Source organism: Botryllus schlosseri, chromosome 15 (genome assembly GCF_051294905.1).
Source record: "Botryllus schlosseri isolate E-star chromosome 15, Bs_hap1, whole genome shotgun sequence".
NCBI classification, from domain to species: domain Eukaryota; kingdom Metazoa; phylum Chordata; class Ascidiacea; order Stolidobranchia; family Styelidae; genus Botryllus; species Botryllus schlosseri.
The window spans coordinates 1744880-1768065 of NC_137250.1; the positions used below are offsets into that span (position 1 = coordinate 1744880).

Below are 23186 nucleotides of genomic sequence, written 5' to 3' on the forward strand. Positions count from 1 at the left end.
GGCGACGAAATCCTTTGACTGCAAGTGCGAGTTCACAAGTGACAAATAGGTTAGATCGCTTGAAATAATAGTCCCGAGTTGCGTAAAGTTGATGTTTTCGCCGTAGCTGAGATCGAGTTTTTGCAATTTAACCTATGGGAATGAGGTAATAAAAGTCTCATATCGAAAGGATTTATACTAGATTAGTGTCCGGATATTTTCATCGCCAATACCTGATGCTGTCTGATAAGTTGGCTCAAAACGATCAGAAAATCGTTAGATCCGCTACTTTCTTCCAGGTTAAGTTCCGTCGAGCCACACTTCTTCATCAACTCGCAGATGGCTGGCAGGAGTTTGTCAATGCCATCGTGGGCTGTGACGCTGACTTTTTTTATTTGGACCTGGACGAGTGCAAAACTTTCCCCCATAAAACAGTAATTGAGGTGATGAATAATTAAACCCTCATCAACTCTCACTAGTCTAGTATGACTATTGCGATAAATGGCGACACCGGTGCGCGATTGAGCATTGTTCGGTACGATACCTTCAATTCACGCGTAGTAACAATATTAATATGAAACAATGCGGTCATGATGAAGGTTTTTTTAAAGCCCGCTATGTATATTATACGGATAAACATGCTTAAATTGAACGTGGGTTTATAATGCTCAGTGACTGTGAGCGGTATGTGTAAATGTGTTTACCTCAAATTCAAATTCGCGAATTTGGTCCAATATCATCTTTACAAGGTTTTCATTGAGATGGCATTGGCGGAATTCTAACTCGTACATGCGAGATTTCTCCATGAGACCATTCACGATATTCTTTACATCCAATTCAGTCGTAGTTTTATGATAGATCCCACAAGGAATTTCAACTTCATCATGATCCATAAGTATTGATTGATGGTACATCCTGTTATCACCTTTAGCATATGTGAATCATAAATAATTCATGATCAGGAAATAAAATTAATATTAATTCTAATCAACCTCCAATGTGATTTTTGTGTCGGACTATTTCAATATTTCGATAAGTCGGATAAAATGATGATACGTGACATATATACTCAAGCAAGAAACCGCTCCAGTACCAACACCACCACGTATGCCAATAACATATGACTGAATCATGGTAGTTTGCAGAGTTTAGTCAGCCATTGTACAGTTTATGCGCTATGAGAATATCGAGTTAATCCAATTACACCATCATAAAATTTATTCAAGAGTCAAAATTATATTATTTTTCAGTATTGTATGGCCGAAATTATTAGAAATAAACATCCAAAAAGTTTAAGCTTCGGTTTTTACTTTATGAGAATAATTTTATATACTTTATTATAGTCATGGTAGGGTGCTTGTAATAACGAAGGTGTTTTTAACAACAAGCTATCAATAACTTCACAAATGACACAAGCTAATTGATAAATTTTGAAATTGCCTGTAAGATATTAAGCTAATTATCAGAATCGACGGCGATAAAACTATTTTACTTGAGTAATATTTATCGCTACATAAATATCGTTATGCCATTGATACGATGTAAATAGTTATCTCGTGCGGCGTCCGTTGCGTGTCGTCACCCTTCGTACACCGTCGTACACCCTTCGTACACCCTATTTAATCCCTTTTATTGCCCCGAACCCCGAGCGGGGCGGGCGGCAGCCTCAGAATTGTCTCTTTATTGCATTCGTGGGCTCCTTTTTACCCGAACGGACCCATCTTAGAACCTCAAAATTTGCAATATCACAACTTAAGTCTACGACAAATAATCACAAGTCAACGGCACCGGGTAGCTTATTCCTCGACGGTGTACGAAGGGTGACGACACGCAACGGACGCCGCACGAGATAACTATTTACATCGTATCAATGGCATAACGATATTTATGTAGCGATAAATATTACTCAAGTAAAATAGTTTTATCGCCGTCGATTCTGATAATTAGCTTAATATCTTACAGGCAATTTCAAAATTTATCAATTAGCTTGTGTCATTTGTGAAGTTATTGATAGCTTGTTGTTAAAAACACCTTCGTTATTACAAGCACCCTACCATGACTATAATAAAGTATATAAAATTATTCTCATAAAGTAAAAACCGAAGCTTAAACTTTTTGGATGTTTATTTCTAATAATTTCGGCCATACAATACTGAAAAATAATATAATTTTGACTCTTGAATAAATTTTATGATGGTGTAATTGGATTAACTCGATATTCTCATAGCGCATAAACTGTACAATGGCTGACTAAACTCTGCAAACTACCATGATTCAGTCATATGTTATTGGCATACGTGGTGGTGTTGGTACTGGAGCGGTTTCTTGCTTGAGTATATATGTCACGTATCATCATTTTATCCGACTTATCGAAATATTGAAATAGTCCGACACAAAAATCACATTGGAGGTTGATTAGAATTAATATTAATTTTATTTCCTGATCATGAATTATTTATGATTCACATATGCTAAAGGTGATAACAGGATGTACCATCAATCAATACTTATGGATCATGATGAAGTTGAAATTCCTTGTGGGATCTATCATAAAACTACGACTGAATTGGATGTAAAGAATATCGTGAATGGTCTCATGGAGAAATCTCGCATGTACGAGTTAGAATTCTGCCAATGCCATCTCAATGAAAACCTTGTAAAGATGATATTGGACCAAATTCGCGAATTTGAATTTGAGGTAAACACATTTACACATACCGCTCACAGTCACTGAGCATTATAAACCCACGTTCAATTTAAGCATGTTTATCCGTATAATATACATAGCGGGCTTTAAAAAAACCTTCATCATGACCGCATTGTTTCATATTAATATTGTTACTACGCGTGAATTGAAGGTATCGTACCGAACAATGCTCAATCGCGCACCGGTGTCGCCATTTATCGCAATAGTCATACTAGACTAGTGAGAGTTGATGAGGGTTTAATTATTCATCACCTCAATTACTGTTTTATGGGGGAAAGTTTTGCACTCGTCCAGGTCCAAATAAAAAAAGTCAGCGTCACAGCCCACGATGGCATTGACAAACTCCTGCCAGCCATCTGCGAGTTGATGAAGAAGTGTGGCTCGACGGAACTTAACCTGGAAGAAAGTAGCGGATCTAACGATTTTCTGATCGTTTTGAGCCAACTTATCAGACAGCATCAGGTATTGGCGATGAAAATATCCGGACACTAATCTAGTATAAATCCTTTCGATATGAGACTTTTATTACCTCATTCCCATAGGTTAAATTGCAAAAACTCGATCTCAGCTACGGCGAAAACATCAACTTTACGCAACTCGGGACTATTATTTCAAGCGATCTAACCTATTTGTCACTTGTGAACTCGCACTTGCAGTCAAAGGATTTCGTCGCCATGCAGGTCAAAAACAGTAAGGTATATGGATCTTGTCTTGAGCGATTGTTGTTCAGTAGTGGTCAATAGTCACATTCTTTATGACTGCTTGCAAAGAGTCCATTTGAGACGAATCACAGAAATTCTATTTTAATCTCAGAACATTTCGCCAAACTATTATGACGTGACTGGCTAATCAACATTTCTCTGTTATAAGTTTGTAATGTTTGTCTTCATCCCCGATTAATTCTGGTCGTAAGTTGTCAGTTTCCCATATTCGTTTAGCCCCAATATCTCGACATCAGTTATAATCGTCTGGATGAAGAGTGTATGGCTGCACTGCCGCCCTTATTTTGTAAAGACAGAGCGGTTACTCTTGTGATGAGAGGATGCGACCTCACACCGGAGGAAATTCATGCTTTTGAATGTTTTGGTGAAATCGAGGTAGCCACTCGTTTCCGCAATTTTGTGTGTCGTTTTCAGAATAATTTGCTGTATTTTGTAGGTTGATAAACTCGATCTAAGTTACAATACGGATTTGGAACCGGTAGGATTTCAAGAAATCGGACGTTTCGCGAAAAGGCATAACACGAAGGCAGTTCGACTTTCAGCTTGCGAATTGGATGAACATTCATTAACGTCGTTGAACAATGGTCTCGGTAATCATGAGGTGATCCATTTTAGCTAGATCTGTTTTGTTTTCTTACTAGTGAAATAATCAAGCATAGTTTGCAACTAATGCGAGTTCCAAGCAACGTCAGGCATGGCATTGCATTTAGCGAGCGAATTTATCATCAATAAGGCATTCCTGATCACGTCTGCTGATGAAAGTGTCCTTGCTTATGAGTGAAAGATTTTCCATCGCTCATTCATATTAATGCTAGTTTCCGCCGTTTCTTCGATATCCTATAGACGTTCATTATTTTCTGTATTACACCAGTTTTGCGATGAGGCGGAGAAATTGATAATATTGCTCTGTCGTCGATAAATATTATTATTACAGCAACTGAGTGGTTTGTAGCGTCGTAAAATATCTGAACATCACACTGTGTTTTAGCTGCATTCGCTGGATTTGAGTAGAAATCCCGACATTTCCTCCTGCTACAAAACAGTAACTGAAATCCTGCACAAAACCCGCGTTGAAGAATTCAACCTGAGTAATTGCAAGATGCTTTCCATGCAAATCAGGAATCTTAGTGAAGAGATGGGCAAGCGATGCACTACAGTAAGTTCTTTCTGCTCTCTCATGGTTCTCAATAAAGCAATTTAATTCGGATTTCGTTTATGAAATTGACCTAAACCGCCTAATATTCAATTATTCAATGAACAGCTAAAGGTATTCGACCTCAGTGACAGCGATAGAACAAGAATCGACGAGGAATATGTGACTATCATTCAGAGCCTCTTGAAATATCATCCTGAATGTCGCCAACTCAAACTGATCTTACCGCGCTTGAATGGCGTAGACAGGAAAACTTTAAGGAAACAATTGCATTCGTCCGGTAAGACGATAATTCCGCCTAAATATGCATCTATACATTGGAATTTCGCGCCCTTATTCCTTCACTCCATATTACTTGTCGTGTCCGCTACGTCTTGATAGAATTGTAGGTAGTTACATAACACTACAGGTTAACGCAGGTTAATGTAACTTTGCTCACTTGTATGTATTGAGGTTTAGAATCCCCGTGAAATTAATTACTGAGCAAAGTATTCTTCGCAAATAACAATAAAATAGCAACATTTATATCTGTTCCATATACACAATATTTATAGAACACGATATTTGGTCGTGGAGAACCAACGATATTTGGCTTCGAAAGATGGATCATTTTGAGCTGTCATAACTCCTTGTCGCTACTATGGTCGGAATTGGATCAAATTTGACCTGCGGCGTTTTCTAGGTAACCTAGCAATTTCCTTACGTAGCTGTATAGATTTGAAAAATGAAAATGTTCCAGATAAAGACGGTTTTATGGAGCAATCTTTAATGTAATCTCAGAAGAAACTGCATCCGTCCTACAGTAAAATTTATGTAATTAAACGGCGAAGAAATATATTATTTAAAAAACATTACATGATGTACGGCAAATGACTATCTATGATCTTGTTATTGCCATTGCAATAGACGTCAGTCCAATTCCAACAAGCAAGAGCCTCTTCCAAACTTTACTATCATCGAAAGCTGCGTTATCAAAAAATCCTACAAAACTGTCCTGAAACAAACAAAAGAATGTAAGCCTTCCTAATCTTGCAGAGGAAAGTTACCGTACTTGCTAGGTAATTCAAAGTTCGGAGCGCTTGGAATGTAAAGTACTGTGCCTTATGACAAAATGTAAATTGAAAACCGAATTGTGAAGTGCAAGCTAAGTTTCATTATCGATAGATGGTATGGACTCTCGAGAGCAGATACACAGTACCTCAAGCTAAATGATAATTGCCAAATCCTTATCAGGCCATGTAAAATCGCTTACCCATCCTCCATTTTCCGCTATCCACTTTCGCCTTCTACTACCAATGTAATTCCCGACTGACTGTATGATACCTTCTATATTATCACCGTGATGCTCATCCTCGTTTTTGCGAGCAAGAATGCTACCGAGCACGAACACAGATACGATCCGACCCCAATTCTCTTGGGTATCTTTAAAAATTTCGTCAGCTATCATCAGGAACATCCGCTCTTCCGCAGAATATTCTTCATATTTTTCGTCGACTTCAACAATACTGTATCGGAGACGTTTAGAGATTGCGTTTACGACAGTTCGATGTCGCTCGAAGATTTCATCACTAACTCGCCGTAAGGTTGCCTCCGCTTTCGTATTTGCTTTAACGCTCGGCCCGTCTAGTTCGTACATGATAAAATTCCTGGCCAAGGAATATGCCCCGGATATAATTTCAACCCTTTCTTCAGTGAGCGATGGTGATACTCGTAATAATTCCATGGTTTGAAGATAACAGCGAGTCAGAGCTCATTAAGATATCTAAGCTACTTTGGAAATTAGGATCCAAGGATTTGCTAATTCATTATTATGAGAGAATGATGATGGGGTTGAAATTACGAATTAGAACGTATTCCCTGGTCACCGCAAAGAAAATATTGCCTGTTTCACAATGCATACCACATTAATGATATTTTTATGTTTCTCGGACCTTGCATGATAATGTTTTGGATTAATTACTATTCAAGGGACATTCATTAAGAGATTTGCGTTATTTTGAAATTAGTATCAAAGTATTTGTTTAGTTATTTTTATGAAAAAACTGCCGATGCGGTCGAAATTACGAATTGGAAACCAATTGCGTGCTACCGCAAATACAATATTTCCAGTTTCATAATACATACGCCATTGATGATATTTTTATATTTCTTCAACCTTATCCATTTATCATAATGTTTCGGACTGATTACTATTCCGGGGAAATGGCTACCAAATTTCGCATCGGTGATATAACTATATTACTGTAATTTCAGTGCTCGCTAATTAAATTTTACTACTCGACTCGAATCATTATAACAAATTTTTCGATTCGGATTTCAGCACTCGAATTAGTGCACTAGGCGCATCGAAGAAATTTCGACTCCTTTACTATCCAATTCTAAATGGTCACTATGGGCAATGTCAGAGCAAATTTTATGTATAGCAATGTGAATATTATGAATATTATTCATTTTTCAGGGATATTTAATCTCGTCATTCGGAATGGATCAGATAACGTGTTGCGATTTAGGTTTTAGGCAAAACTGGGCCCGTAATACTTATTTTCTAATCACCTTACAATCGCTACTTCTCGTACTTGAGTAGAAGTTTACTATGTTATGATAGTTAAAAGTTGAAAAGTACTTTTCAAAGACCTTGATAAAAGTTAGCAGTTTATTCTAAATTGTACTATGAATTTTCGCGATGCTGAATGGCTATCGCAAGGAAAACATGACTAAATAAATCGAAAAATATTGCAAAGTTAGGCTATGCGATATTAGAGTTCTAAAAATTGCCCTCGACATGAGTCCGTATGTTGGATATTATCGAAAGTAAACGAATATCATTTCTCACTACTATCGAGAGCGCAATGCCGAGTAACGTTTTACTCGGTCGGAAATGGCTATACTTCTACTTTAATTGAAAGGAATTATCGGACATCGTAGCTTCATGTCCTGTTCATATTGCATGTTGTTCATTTATTCCGAGAGGTCGCGATCGGTCACCGATTTTGAGTTACTGAAGAAGTTGATAACGAAAGGTGCTCGATAACGATTTACTCTTGCCTTTATCAAAATATATTCTGGTAGGGCTTGCCTACCAACAGAACTTACTCGAAAGATTACGATTAAAACCAGGGATGAGCAAACTACGGTTAGCAGATCGCATGCGGAGAACATTTTAGTGGCTCACGATAGCATCAAGATATATTTGTAGATATGGATGAAATGTATTCGCAAAATATATAATATTTTATCGACCTAATTAAACTCACTATGTTACTTTTTTTTATAGCTGTTGCAATAACCTGACTTCGGGGCCCACGCATTTTCAAATGTAGTTTATAAACATATCATAAATTCAAAATGGCGATGACTCATTTCGTGTCATGAATGTGATTTTAGATTGACAACTCCACCACGTTTATTACTTTATGCGATTTATTTGAAATAAGCGATCCATGCGCGTGTTAAGTAGATTCCGCATCTATAGGTGCACTGGGCAGTAGGCACAATATTAACTTATTCATAACTATCGCCACGACTCGAAGCAATCTAAAATGCGACGAGTTGAATATAAACGCTTTTTGCAGTAAAGAAACGAGCAAGAAGTAACGAAAACTGTAAGACTTTGTAATGTAATGAAGTCGTTGCTGATTTCAAATTATGAGCTGCCACATAAAGTAACCGAATTAATTGAATATTTAGGACATCGGTAAATTACGTTCGTCTACACGGAAGAACGTGCAGAATGCATGTTTTACATAGTAAGACATTAGCTGACGGGTAGGTAAAGGTTGCTTGGTTATGATGCTGGCAGCAGGTAGCATCAGCAAATCTATAACCAGATTGTCGTGCAGTTCTAAGAATCTGTACAATCCACTTCTTCACTAATTTCCGAAAATTGGTTATTTAGGATAAGCAGCTTATAAAACTCGCTAAATTTTTATGACGTTATAACGAATACGTTATCGTGAAATCAATGCTTGATTTGTTCTAAATATATAGGCTAGTTATTATCTCCATGTCCTCGCCTACGCGTTTTGGCTCATCATCCTAAATAGGCTATAGTGCGTAACGCGAATGGATTCATATGTTGCATTCGACCCTTGAGCCAAAACAAGCCGCAGGCATTTTAGTTGCAATTAAATTACCCTTGTTCTCGACCTACAAAAAATATGCTGGTATTAGATTGAAGACCAATGTGTCAGCCGTTGGGAGTTTATCGCAATGGCGGGCGACGATGACACTACAAATAACAACTGTACGTGTGCACAGGTTCGTGTTACCACATATTGTAGTGTTGCGACATAGGCCGGACGCATCAGTCCAAATCCTGAAAGCGAGAAAAGGCGCTCTGATCTTATTTGATGCGGAATTTAACCCCACGGAATCTCAAGTTCGTGTCCACTGGACTGACAGCTGTGTCATAGATGTCTGCGGAAAAGAGCTCATTCGATTTATTGGGGTCGTCAATATTCAACGAAAATCGGGCTACATAATTGTGCGCGGGTCGCATTGTTAAATGCGAATTGGTTAGCATCCAGCTACACATACTGCGCTAAATCGATAAAGCATCAATGCTAGTTGAATATGCTCGTTTGTACGTCTATAATGTTGATGGCACACCCGTCGCTTATTATTGCTAATGATTTACAGAGCCACTTACATTGATCGTTCGTTGTACGTCTGTAATGGTACTGGTACACTCGTCGCCTAGCCTTACAATTGAGAGCGCGGGCTCGGAAGCGTACGGTAGTCATCTCTAATTTAATGGTAGCATTCTTGAGGCCGGAAAATGGACCTGAATCCTTTTCTGAGGTCAATAGGGACCATTATCATGTGGATATCCCGAAAAATATATGGTGATTGTCGCACCAATAACAAATGTGTTTTCAATGCTTGTGCCTTATTAGACAACCTTTTTTTAAAAGCTTCAATACAGACAGGGATTGGCAGCGAGCGCGATAGTGTAATGGTTACGGTTCTGTTCTACAAGTCGTAGGGTCCTCGGTTCGAGTCAGGGAGAGGAGCCGTTTTCATTCGGCATTAAACGTTCAGTACGGACGGAAATTCATAGCGAGCGCGGTAGTCTAATGGTTACAGTTGTGGTCTATAAGATATGAGGTTCTGGGTTCGATTCCAGGAGAAGGCATGTTTTCATATCTGAGTCGGGAGGTCCTCGGTTCAATTCCCGGAGAGTAACCGTTCTCATAATCCACTGAAATTCGAGACAGAAAAAAAAAATTGAAAAAAAAATATGCGGGATTATTTAAATTTTAAAGTGGGCGTGGCTGGACACGTGGCGATCGCTCATTGGCTGCCTATAATCGGCCTATATCTACTACTGTCGCTCCCCGTTCAGATGCTTTTGGGGGTACGCCTCGAGTTTGAGAACCACTGGTTTAGCCTATATTGTAATTCACAAAGTTTACTGCTACTACTGAAGTATGGGAAACAGTTTGGCGTGACTGAATGATCTAGTAACAACGCAGCACGCATAGAACACCGATGTTAGTAGGCTAATTAATTCATGTGGTGACTGTTTGCTAAGACCTTGAGGCCCCTCATCGTCATCCTGGTTCGTACCAGATTTTTACTGGTGCGACGAATAAATGATTGACATACTGATTATTTTATGTTGTGATTGTCAGGTTTCCATGAAAATGTCATTGGGATTGTAATTCAGCAAAATTTTGATCGAATTACAGTTGCAATTACATGAAAAAATGTATTCAGCTCAATTACAAATTACAATTGATCCAACTCAAATCAGAATAAATATTCTCATGGCTGTGCATAAACATGACTCTGAGAGGTCAAGACAGTGGCGTAATTCAGGGTTAGGGGCTTGGGTTTTCATTTCAAAATCCTCCAATTCTAGTTGCTTTCTCGCCGGCGACCATTATCACTCGCGAGTTCAATGCACCCGACATCGCGCGGCTCGAAATCTCGGATTGGACGATACGTTGAATAATCAAATGATCAAACAAAATAGCAGACATCGTGCCGCCTGTATAACAATAAAGTCTTCAGATACGCATTGCCTTCCTGGTCTACGACGAGAAGTTAACTGCCGTGGAAGTGACAATAACTATTACAAATTCCATTTACATATAACGCATAGTTCATATTCTTGATTATCAACTATTGCTTTCTAGTACCGGCTTACAAATTGTTATGTTCTTGATCTTGTTTGAACAATAACTCAATACGACGAGGTTGCAATAAGAAATCAGTATATTATCAGCAGAATAACTTCAAGACAGGCGACACAATCTAGAGTGCAGTCAAACGGGGTAGACAGGGTATAAATACAAAGCACGACACATGAGGAAATAATGATTGGCGGTAACTACTAATCCTAGACAAAGAAGAAACAAACGATACCAACGTAAAATGCACGAACATTACAGTCCTTCCCTGTAGGTTAAGAGTACAAGGTAGTTTACGTTGGCCGATAGAATTCAGTTTGTTTTCACATTCTAAGCGGATAACGTTTGCCCGACGATCGAGCAGGACTTGCTGCAGGACGCTGTGCCCTATGTCCGACGCTTTCCCGTTCGAGGCAGGGTGAAAAGACGGTGATACGACATGGCTGATTGCCAAATTAGAACAAAACGTATCGAATTCATTCGATTCGAATTGTTGCGGCCCGCCATTCGTGACAATTGTTGTGGACAAGCCTTCGAGAGAAAAGACTTTCATCAAAGCGTTGATTACACACAAGGTTGTGGTAGATCCGACATTCATTACTTTAACGAAAGGATATTTCGAATGCGCATCGACGATGACAAGAAACATTTATTGTTTATTGGACCTGAGAAATCCAAGTGAATTCGTTTAAAGCTTTCAGAAGTTTTTGGCCATTCGCGATACTGACGATCCGGCGCTTTCATTACCTTACACGGCAAGCGTCACAACTCCTAACGAGATTTTCAATGTCGCGAATAATGGAAGGCGATGCGATGTAACGTCGAGCCATCTGCTTCATTTTCGCGATACCCCAATATCCTTCGTGCAACAATGATAAGACTCGCGAGCGAAGTGTCTGCGGACTTACCACGCGCTGAAAACCATCAATATTGAGCATAACTATGTCTTCGTGCAGAGAAAGCGAATGTTGGCAAGTCGAAAACCAAGAAAATCATCGATGTTGGTCTTTCGATTCCAATTACCATTAGTGACAGATAATTTAACTAGTTTAAAGGTTTTGTCCTTCAGCGTCGCGAATTTCATTGCGAATTAACGGTAAGCCATAGAATGCCATATTAATAGCGTGAACGATCTCCGCGTTTTCACGAATTTCCAGTTCGTCAAACTCAGGGTCTGGACCCTTTGGTAAGCGAAATAAGCCGTCGGCGTTTCCGTGCTGATTGGTCGGTTTATAGCGAATGTCATATTGGTAAGCCATGAGCGTTAGTGCCCATCGCTGTAATCACGGGTATTTTTTTGTCCGGCGAGAAAATAACTAAAAGCGGATTTTGGTCCGTTACGAGCGTAAATTATCTACTAGGGATGGTGTGAACCTCTGAAAGGTACAGGTTCGTGTGAACGCGAACCTTTTTGAAAGGTTCTGTGTGAACGCGAACGTGAACCTCGTGACGTCATATAGCTAATTCCAACCCTATCTTTCAATGAAGTGATAGCCTATATTAATGTACACAATACCTAGCGACGACTCGGGCCACATAATGCCACAATGCTGAAGTACATTTTGGCGTTTTAAACGTCGCTAAATGTATCAACTGAGGCAATCAAATGATATAATACTCCCATAAAATCAATATCATCCTTCGCTTTGCCAATAATTTCGAAGAGGAGTTGCCAGGGAATATAAGCTTACGCCTTAACGGTCTTGACCAGACCGGACAATGTATTCGGTGTATGAGTATTGCTACAATGATATTGGGCAGAGTGTAAAACAGGTTTTTATACTTGCTACCGATATTAGGCTACCACAAAAGTTATACAGCTGTAGCTAACACCTCAATCGCACGGATTTGGTTTTAATGATACAGTAAACATATGATGTGAAGATACACTCTTAGAAATATTCGTAGATTTACTCAAATCATACCGGTAAATTTGTCCCGTCAGTTATATTAACGGTAAATGCCCGTTAAATTGATATACGGGCACGTCAAAAGTAAATTTACTTGTTTTTAGAGGGTAAAAAAATTACAGATTAAATTCGTAGAAGCAATTTACGGGATAACCAGTATTTCAGATTTACTTTTGGATTTGTAAAAGCAACTTACTGGATAATAAGTATTTCGGATTTACTTTTGCATTCGTAAAAGCGATATACTGGATAATCATTATTTGCAACATTGCTATTGCACTCACAATTCGATCATTTTACACGCTTACGGTCTTATGGACATATATATATATGTGATTTTCGTAATTACATCATGTTTCAATCATCAAGCAAATTACGACATCGATGGCCGTGCTGATTGCTAATCGGTGAATGGTATCCGAACATTTGGGCATCGCAGAATGCAGATACCATCGTTTATATCGGTTTATAAATAGTATCCTTTGAGACATCAAAGTCTAGCAACAGTAGCATGGCAAGCGAATTTGGTATGTTATGTAGTTTTACTGCAGGTATGATCTTTTGTGTAATTATCTGCTGGACCAGTTCTGCCACCATTGTAGACTTCTTAACGCATGTATGATGCAAACTATATATCGAAACACTGGAGCTGGCGTATAGCCGCCATGCTCCTTTGCCATTGCGACGAGAGTAGTGGACGTCCTTCACCTTTTTCCTGCGAATGGCTTTATGAGTTGTTTGATCATGAATTCGTAGCTGCTCGAGCGAACAGTACATTGTGACGTCATACATATACCAGACATGGTGGTGTCAGACGTCAGACATATCTGAGCCTGAGCACGTGCGGCTGAATGTTCCGAGATAGATATTATATCGACGCGATGTTTTCGTATTGGATAATAACAAGATGCGTTGCTGTAAGATATTGAGGGTTTCGAAGCCACAGCCTAACTCTAGCTTTAGAACATTGCAGGTGTTGATAGCAGATATTGTAGGTATAGCAGTATCCGAGCTCAAATCTGACAAGTTATTCTCAGTCCTGTTTCTGAAGACGCATGTATTTTCGTTACAGTTTAATGGTGAACAGAAGCTATGGCTTATAAGAATGTATTACATTTTCTGACATTGAACTACACGAAAATGGAAGCGTTATGGCATTATGAATCATGACGACGAATGCTTATGTGATAGAAAGGGATCATTTCGCCTCTCGCTTCTAGCAAGATGCCGTGCGAAATACATTGGACGTGCGATGCAAAGGAATACTGCCAGAAAAGTTTGCAATCACGCTGGAAAAGATGATTCAGGTACGAAGTCCTAGGTCATGGGTATCCGTATCAAACTCAACTTGCGTCGCTGGCTAGATTCAAACTTTCAAACCGGTCGCGGGCCTGATCAGTCAAATCATTCCAAAATGTTACTGTACATCAAAACGCCCGACCTTACTTTTCGCTTGAATAGTTTATTATCAATCCTGTATACATTTTGGTATATTACATAACATTCACGATCATATCATATGGATATTAGGGTTGTTCAGATTTGGGCAATTTTTTGGAAACTTGTTTTGCGTAATTCCAAATGATAGTTTAGTGCACAAAAACACCTCTAAAACCGATTTTGGTCATTTTCATCACGGTCTTCCCTGCGCGCAAAGCCCCCAAAGACCCACGGGTCAATTCTCCTTACTAGCGACGATTCACCATTGCTGGTTTGTAGCTTTTGTGAAGTTTGCGGTAAAAAACGGCCGAGTAGAGCTGGGAAATATCAGGTTGAATTATCTTTTTGACAATTGAACATACCTACATTCCTATACATGCCAAATGTGTTTCACCTTCCCGTATTTGGTATAGGTAGCCGGGTGGTAGGCCTATGTATGAAATGAACGAATACAGGCATTTCCAGCCGGTATCAACTCTGTACATGTTAATCAAAGACATATTGTATATGAATGTAATTTCACCATTATAGTAGCTTCAATTCACCTAATCCGCATCAGATTTGCAGTATCTAATACGTCTGAAAGAAAGTTGACACCCCCCCCTCCCCCACCACCTCCGAACACAAAAACTCAGACCTGTCCTGTCCAAGACGTTGTCACAGTAGCGAATACGGCCAGAATGCAAATGTCAAAAGCTCACGACACTAGGCTTCTTCTCAAATGATCATGACAGGTAAGTCTAAATGGGGGTCCTGATCCTCAACTACCAATGCATTCTGTCTGAAAACGTCCCCGGTGTTCTTACGGAAACAGAAACAATCTCAATACATATTAGTCATTGTCGTCACCCACTATGGTATGTGCTTACAACTGAGTTAACTTAAGAAATCTGGCACAGACTATGTTTCTGAAACTTGATGAATTTATTGTGAGGAAATTTGCATTATCAAACTTGAAAAGCAGAATGAGGCAAAACACAAATCCGGACATAGTAGGCCGACCATTTACGTGACTTGAGACAATTGTGAAAGATGAAAAGACAGTTATTATCATTGAAGAACATGTTGAGAATTAGGTAAGCATAAAAACAAAATGTGGATAACAACAGGCTCTAGTCTCAGGCAGGCTCATAGGATTTCAGTGTGGATTTATTGAAGTTGTGATACTTCTGACGGTGTAGCTCAACAACTTGCAGCATACTTTTCTTTTGGCGCTCATCATCTGTGATGATCGAAGCAAAGTCGGTATTGAGTTTAACTCCTCGTTCAGCAGCGTCATTAACGACTTTGACATTACTTACAAAATGGCTCATTTCATTGTATGTTTCATACTTGGGCCATTGTTCCACAGGCTGATTCAACCATACTCCAGAACACTCAAATTCGTTGAACAAATGCCATGACTGAGGGCCCACTAAATCAGCAAAAGTGGTGTTATCCTCTATAGTCCCTTCTCATGAGAGAATGCGTGGCCCGCGTCGATAAGATTGCGGTTTTTCAACTTTCAGTAGGCGGCTTGCAATACTTTTTCTGGTATCGCAACTTTCTTTTTCTGAGAACAAGGCATAAACCAAAGTTTCTTCCACAATGTACCATGGATGCTTCTTCAACTTATTGCGAGCAGATTCAGCAACATCTTTATCGGTAGTTGTTTTTTTGAAATTGTTGAATAATGTATTTTCAGGACCTGTGGTTTCAGGTCCAAAAATGATTGTCCAGACACTCTTTACCACCAACTCCAATACATGATGGCGACAAGCATGATACAACATTTATTTACCTAGGCGGTCTTCCAGTAACTTTGCAGCTCCTTTTTTCCATCCACTATTCCTTGATGTCGTGTCAAATACCAACGTGGCAATGGAATTCTGCAAACTCCAAGTCGTTATCAAATCAAATGCAGTTTTAGCTTGGACCTCTCCTGTGGCATTTTCAATCTTTTGAATTCCAAGTAATTTTCCATTGGTATGCAAAGGATGAGAAGACAAAATAACAGCAATGCTTCATACTTTGTTCCATACCTGTCTTCTGTCAACTTTCCATCCCTGTGTATAGCAGCATGATTCGGTAGGTCTTGTTGAAATGACTCGTATATATATTTCATGCGAAATCTCAAGACGATTAGCTTCTCTACGTCCCTTTATAGTTGACCTGGATAGCACAAAGTCATTTAAGTCCCCACCGCATGCCTGTATGAAGGCACTAATCAACATAGTTGCTTCATTATCGGTCAATCTGAGTTTTGGTCGTTTTAGGGCATTCTTCTTTCAGATACAGCAAATACTGTAGAACTTGGCGTAGAGTGGGTAACTTGGAGTGAATAATACACTCAGATGAATATCCAATCAAATAATGACCAGACTTCGATCTTGTTCTTGGTGGGTCCTACACAACCTTTCTCCGCTTTGTTTCAGACATTCTTCTTCAACCAAATTCTAGCCTACCAGCAAATTGGATAACTCAGTATTTTACAGTAACACTAAAATTGAGGCAAAGATTACTGACATAACATATTACATGCCTTCCAGTAACATTTACTAGCTTAACACCAGCTGGAAATGTCTATGCAGTGTGCATCTGTTCTCGAGCTCGACTCATAATCACAACACGATGGTGCTTCTTCGGTGTACGATTCATAACAAACGTGCTACCCAATACATGTTTCCCATGAACACGATATACCGGTTCTGCATGGTATAACGAAGATTCATCTGGCATATATAGGACTGCATTTCAGTACAGTTATGAATACAGATATATTTCCCATCCTTACATAGCCGTCTTGAACTGATAACTTCACAAAAGCTCCAAACCAGGGACACGGTCAACACTACAGATAAAGATATGACGTAAACACTCTGGTGGATCGTCAGAAGTAAGGAGAATTGACCCGTGGGTCTTTGGGGGCTTTGCGCGCAGGGAAGACCGCGATGAAAATGACCAAAATCGGTTTTAGAGGTGTTTTTGTGCACTACACTATCATTTGGAATTACGCAAAACAAGTTTCCAAAAAATTGCCGAAATCTGAACACCCCTAATGGATATATTCTAGCAGTACCTTTACTCGCAAACAACGGAATTTTGGCAAAAATTCAAAGATTGAGCGTTTGAATTCAACCGCTAAAACACTGACTCTAACGACTGAATAAGCTGACATATTTGTATGCTCCCTTTGTTTCATTCGTAATCTGCCATTAACTCATCGTATGCGCTTTGAGGAACACAAGTGCTTTAATTGTAAACGCAGACGTTAGAATTTGGCTGTCATTCGGGTTTCTCTGTCTGTCTGGGGCCTTTGAGTAGAAGTGATACAGCAGTGCGACCAAATATATTTGAATTGTATTTTTTAATTATTATATTCTCCATGCGACCTGCATATAACAGTTTTTTTCACTTCACGAATAACTACTTTTTGGCTCATTTCTTCATAAAAATATGAACTCAGTGTGCACTTTTTGGAGTTTTGGGAATTGGATGTCAGTATCACCAACTTGTTCCTGATGACTAGAGTAAAACCATAACACCTCTGTCGGATAATTATATCACAGTCTATGATCTTGACATTTGTGGCCTTGCGGGAAGTATTTCTTACTATAATATCTCAACATTTGTTAGAAAATGTGCTGGGTAATACAGGGGTTTTTCAAACTACTCAAAATTGCTTCGCAGGCCGCATGCGGCCTGCTGGCCTTATGTCCGACACCGCTATCCTAGGCCATCATTATTTGAGAAATTGACAAGAATATGAAAAGTCGCAGTATGTCATACTATAGCGTCTCAAAGTTTCCAAATTGTAACTGTGTTGATGACAGCATAATCTTTGTTCAGATTATAGAAGAACCTACAAAAGAGCATGGCCCAAAGTACAGTCCTTCAACTGCTGCTGAAGTTTTGATGAAGCCCTCTTCATTCAGGCAGTTGCTGACTGATGATCTTCACAAGAAAGACTGGATTTTCGTCATTATCCACACTTACTTTTTTTACGTGTTCCCGCACCAAATAAACCTGATTCAAATTTACTGGTCTCAGGAACGTAAAACTGCTGCAAGGGACCAGACGAGTATATGGATATTACAGCAGATTTCTGTTACCTATAGTTACGGAAATTTTCCGTAAAATTTCCTACGGTCAGCATATGTAAAATCATATTACGGGCAGAGTTATTTCGAATTTACTGGTCTCATCAGCGTAAAACTGCTGCACTGGACTAGACCAGTAACTTGGTATTACAGCCGTTTTCCGTTACATCAGGTAACGGGAATTTTCCGTAAAAATTTTAACAGTCAGTCTTTGTAAAAGTAAATTACAGTCAATAATATATTCACGGGAAAATATTTTTCAAATTTACCGGTCTCAGAGTCGTAAAACTGCTGCCAGGACCAGACCAGTAATTTGGCATAGAATATTTTTAACAGTGTAGACCCCGTACGCTAGCTAGATTTGTACATCAAAAAACGATATCATTCTTATTGATTGGTTGAATAAGCATCATTCCCTCTCTATATGTTATGTATGTCACCCGTGATGTTGTGTGATTGCGGGTTGGCTCACATAAGAGAGTCACTAAATATTCACAAACGGAAAGTTAGATATTTCGAGCAAAATTTTTGTAACAAAGCAAGTAAAATCTTTGAGATTGTAAAGGTGCATGCTCGTTTTGAGTTGGTTTTTTATGCTGCCGGCGTCATTCATAGAGTGGCCCGCAGTTGAAATGCAATAAATTCGATCCAAGATGTCAATATGAAGTGAAAATTTTAATATATGAAAAAGGTTCACAGTGCAGAACCTAACAAGGTTCTGTTGTGAACGCAAACCTCTAAATTCCCGAGGTTCACACACAGAACGCGAACGTGAACCTCGCGTTCACACCATCCCTATTATCTACCATACAAGAATTGACGAAATTTAGTGACTCCGTAAATGATTGACAGAGCTTCCTTGTCGATTTATTTGAGAGTATGATTGTTGCGAATCGGAAAGCGTTTCCGATGCGTGCGCGATCGGTCTCTCTTCGCCTTTGTGCGCGATTGAGAGGACAGCGCCGATTTCGAATTGAGAATCATCGGTTGACAAAATCAGATGCTTGTTTACATCATAATAAGCTTACTGCGTAGCGTCAATTACGTCGTTATTTAGAATGCGAAAACCTGCGTCACAGTCCGTATTCCGAATTAATCTCGCGTCTTTTTGAAGAAGACGGTACAAGGAAGCGGCTTTATTCGTAAAATTAGGAATAAACGCGCGATAATAATTGACTTTTCCCAGGAATGCCTGTAGCTGGCGAACATCCTAAGGTTTAGGCAACTGTTTGATTGCTACAACGGATTTGTTAGACGGGCGTTCGCCGTTTTGTCAATTATGTGACCAAGATACTCGAAACTACTTTTGAAAAATTCACATTTAGCGAAGTTGACGGTGAAACTGTATTCGGTGAGGCGCTCAAAGAGTAGCGATAAGTTGCGAAAATGATCGCGTTCATCAATGCCAGTAACGATTATGTCATCGATAAAACTAGCAACACGGGGTAAGCTGGCGATCAGTGCATCAATACAGCGTTGAAAATTTGCGGGAATAGATGCAACTCCTTAACACATGCGTCGATAACGGATTACACCGAATTGCGTGTTGTTGACACACAAATTATTCGCATCATCATCTAATTCTAGCTGAATAGAAGCATCGGCAAGATCAATTTTCGTGAATATACAACCACCCTGTAGATTGTGAAGAATTTCATCCAAGGACGGCAGGGGATGTTAATCTATCTGAATTTGTTGATTCAATGGTTTGAAGTCACCACGAATGCGTACTGATCCATTGGATTTAGTGACGGCAACAATTGGTGCTGCTGGCGCTGCCCAATCACTGTAATTGATTGGTTCGAGAAAACCTTGATTGACCATTCTATTCAATTCGGTTTGAACAGCGATTTGCCTTGCAAACGGCAAAGGACGCAGCTTGTTAAATACGGGCTTGGCATAAGGCTTCAAGTGGATGGTCAGTTGGTTACCTTCGTCCCGGTGCATCGTCCTAATACATTAGAGAAAACGGAGGGAAATTTGGACTGAAAAGATACCAATTTGTCGATCGAATCAGAAATGACAATAGCATTACAGGATTGCGATTTGACCATCTGCGAGGAAATTGCATCCAAAGCAGACGTTCCTTTAGCAGTCACGGAGAAAGCATCGCTCTAATCGAGACCAAAATTTTTTTCCACGGTGTTCGTCGAGAACTACCAATTTCAAGCCAACATGAACTTTGAAACTCACCTGCACGGTTACAGTGCAAATACCTTTCACTTTCTGTGGCTTGTCGCCATATGCTACGAAAGAGCAATGGTATCCTGAGAGTTTCGAAGAGCCTAAAGTTTTGTACCTAGTCAATCCCACCATGACGGAGGGTGCACCAGTGTCCCACTGTATCGGCAACGGAATGCCGTTGATGCTGGAGCTGATCCAGAGCTGGTTTCATACGCGTCGATATAGTTGATCGATGTCGAAGGAGAGGAGTGGCACTGAGCAGAAATTGACGGATGTGACCTGTTGTGTGACACTCGGTTTGGGAGACATGCACACAGGTTTGATATGACCTTTACGACAACATTTCCGACATACGGCATGTCGATATTGACAGTCTTTTCTCTGGTGATCGGTGAAACAGCGGCTGCAGGATTTCAGTCTTTCCGGGAAGTTGCCTTGGATGGATTAGGAAGGTTTTCTCCCCTTTTGATAACTTCCAGTCATTTTGTTGACGATTCCAGTCATTTTGTTGACGATTGAAGTGTCTTTACCGCTACTCTCGCCCTGGATAACCCTATCAGTCTCCAGCGTTCTCTCTGCGGCTACTCTAAGAACGTCGTCAAGGGATGGATGGGTTTGTGTTAGAAAATGCCGTCTCACATCCGCGTGCGGCGTTTCTTTAATGATCAGATGGCGCATTAGCTCATCAACTTAGCTCTGATCACAGCCTTCTCTTGAGCATGTGAAGTTGCAATCTTTTGAGATTCCGCGTAGAGTAGCGATCCAATCGGCGTACGACTGTCCCGGCTGGATTTTGCAATCGTAAAATTCGTAACTGGAGCTTGTACATGTATTGAGTCCTTGAAGTGCGTAGACAACTTCTCAGTCAACGCTTTTCGAAGGATTGTGCACTGACATCAGCAGCCCCAAATAAATTACGTAGGAGCGAGTACGTTTCAGGTCCGACCCCTGAGAGTAGACACGCCCTTTTCTTCTTCATGTTTGAAATGATGTAAATTGCTAGGTGATGGTTGAATCGTTGCAGATATTGGTCCCACTTCTTTGATTTTACAAACGAATCAAACTGGGGAGCGGTAGCTTGGGATGTTGACGCACCGGGACTCAACCTCTGCGCTAATTGCGATATGGCTTTTTCATGCTGCTGCTTTTGCTGTGCCATCTCATCTCTGTGCCGAGCATTTTGCTGCTCCATAGCATTTTGCTGCTCCATATCTTGTTTACGCTGTGCATTTTGATTAGTCATTGTTCCATGTAAGCTCACCATCATTGCCTGCTACTTCTTGAGCAGCTTCAATATACCTGAATCCATGCTTCATCTTCGTCGCAGAAATAACTATGAATCCGACTTCTGACACCAATTGTTATGTTCTTGATCTTGTTGGGACAATAACTCAATACGACTAGGTTGCAATAAGAAATCAGTATATTATCAGCAGAATAACTACAAGACAGGCGACACGATCCAGAGTGCAGTTAAACGAAAGGCGAAGTAGACAACAGAACACAGGGTATAAATACAAAGCACGACACACGAGGAAATAGTGATTTGCGGTAATTACTAATCCTAGACAAAGAAGAAACAAACGATACCAACGTTAAATGCACGAACATAACACAAATGTCGGCGTGATGCGCAAGGTTGTGTTACCGCCGAATAGTTGGAGAATTGTGTTACCGCCGAATAGTTTTAAAATTGAGAAGTGGAGCAATATTTAGATTTTCGGAATCAATGCGACAATTATATCCGATCATTATAAATTATTTTAGATTTTAAGCAATTTATAGTGAATTGCGTTATCATAGGTGAGGCTTGATAAGTGGCCTTATGTATGTATCCCATTGGACCCTCACATATGCCTTACCTCTCCTATCGTGTTTTATTTTCGCACAATAAATATGCAAATTGCGTGATTTCGGAAGTAAAAATGATACACATGTTAATCCGTCCGTGTCCATTTCCGGTGAATTGCGTACTAATCCATTTCTGCATTATTCTTATCTATTCTGAATTATTTACCTCTGCTAATCGCATCTGTACTATTCTGGGGATCATATTGCATAATTCAATCACTATATTGTAATTGAAAAATGAAGCCGAATTGAAAATTTCAAGAATATTTAAAATCTCAATTCCTCAATTCAATTTGCATGTTGACGGCTACCAGCGCATACTCATTGAGTTGCGTGTCGACGGCCGCACAAATGTCTGGCCATCCCTGAAATAAACAATGGTTAAATCAGAAATGAATGCGAATTTACCTTGATTTGGTAACAGGGCTTTGGAGCAGCCGTAAATTTAAACTGCTCCAGCTCCGGCGCTCTCTTCTATCATACATTAGCTCCAGCTTCAGCTCTGGAGCCGCATTATTTCCAATGCTCCGGCTCTGAAATTATCGAATGGACCTGTCTGTATCAAGAGTGGCCAGCCCTCAGGGCAAATGTGGCCCACGAGAGAGTATTTGTGTGGCCCGCGAGGTAACTTCCTATTATATTATCGAAAATGAATTACTCAGATTGTGAACTTGCAATGCCCACCAAAATTACAATTCTGGCTGCGACACTTGGGATGTTGATGACTAAAATATCACTTCCGACGCATTGGCAGATCAAGGGTCCATTCACATTTTCAGTAAATCGTCGTACATTAAAATAAACTGAAATAGTAGCGAAATTATTCTTCACGCTTCGCGTGTTTGTTTGTCACACGATCTCTTGCTTGGTAGCCTACCCCCTACTGCAAATGAAAAACGCCTAATTTACCATATTGAGTCTAACTGTATTCTCAATTACGGGAGAAAGTCTTTTCGCGTTTGCGCTTGCATGAAGATCGTCGACGGTGAAATGTAGGCACAAAATGATTGTCGCATATTATCGGAGA

General features: G+C 39.8%; 1 protein-coding gene and 3 long non-coding RNA genes across 6 annotated transcripts in view; 2 read left to right on the forward strand and 2 right to left on the reverse strand.

Moving 5' to 3' along the window:
- Positions 1-13545, reverse strand: part of LOC145457025 (uncharacterized) — a 335179-nt gene extending 321634 nt beyond the window's left edge. For both annotated transcript variants that reach the window (XR_013920761.1, XR_013920760.1), the window contains exon 1: positions 13422-13545. This is a non-coding gene — a long non-coding RNA (uncharacterized LOC145457025). The remainder of the gene's footprint in view (positions 1-13421) is intronic.
- The window catches only part of LOC145457021 (uncharacterized), a 438806-nt gene that overhangs the window by 235645 nt on the left and 179975 nt on the right, over positions 1-23186 (reverse strand). The gene's annotated exons all lie outside the window — the stretch shown is intronic.
- On the forward strand, positions 3354-5528 carry LOC145457906 (uncharacterized). 2 transcript variants are annotated; one of them, XR_013921002.1, is made up of 3 exons: positions 3354-4009; positions 4397-5243; positions 5301-5528. It is a non-coding gene; the product is annotated as an uncharacterized LOC145457906 (long non-coding RNA). The 2 variants fall into 2 exon arrangements; XR_013921003.1 differs by having other exon boundaries at positions 4397-4564; positions 4670-5528.
- LOC145457030 (uncharacterized) lies at positions 13561-18064 on the forward strand. The gene is made up of 2 exons (XR_013920766.1): positions 13561-13912; positions 17874-18064. It is a non-coding gene; the product is annotated as an uncharacterized LOC145457030 (long non-coding RNA).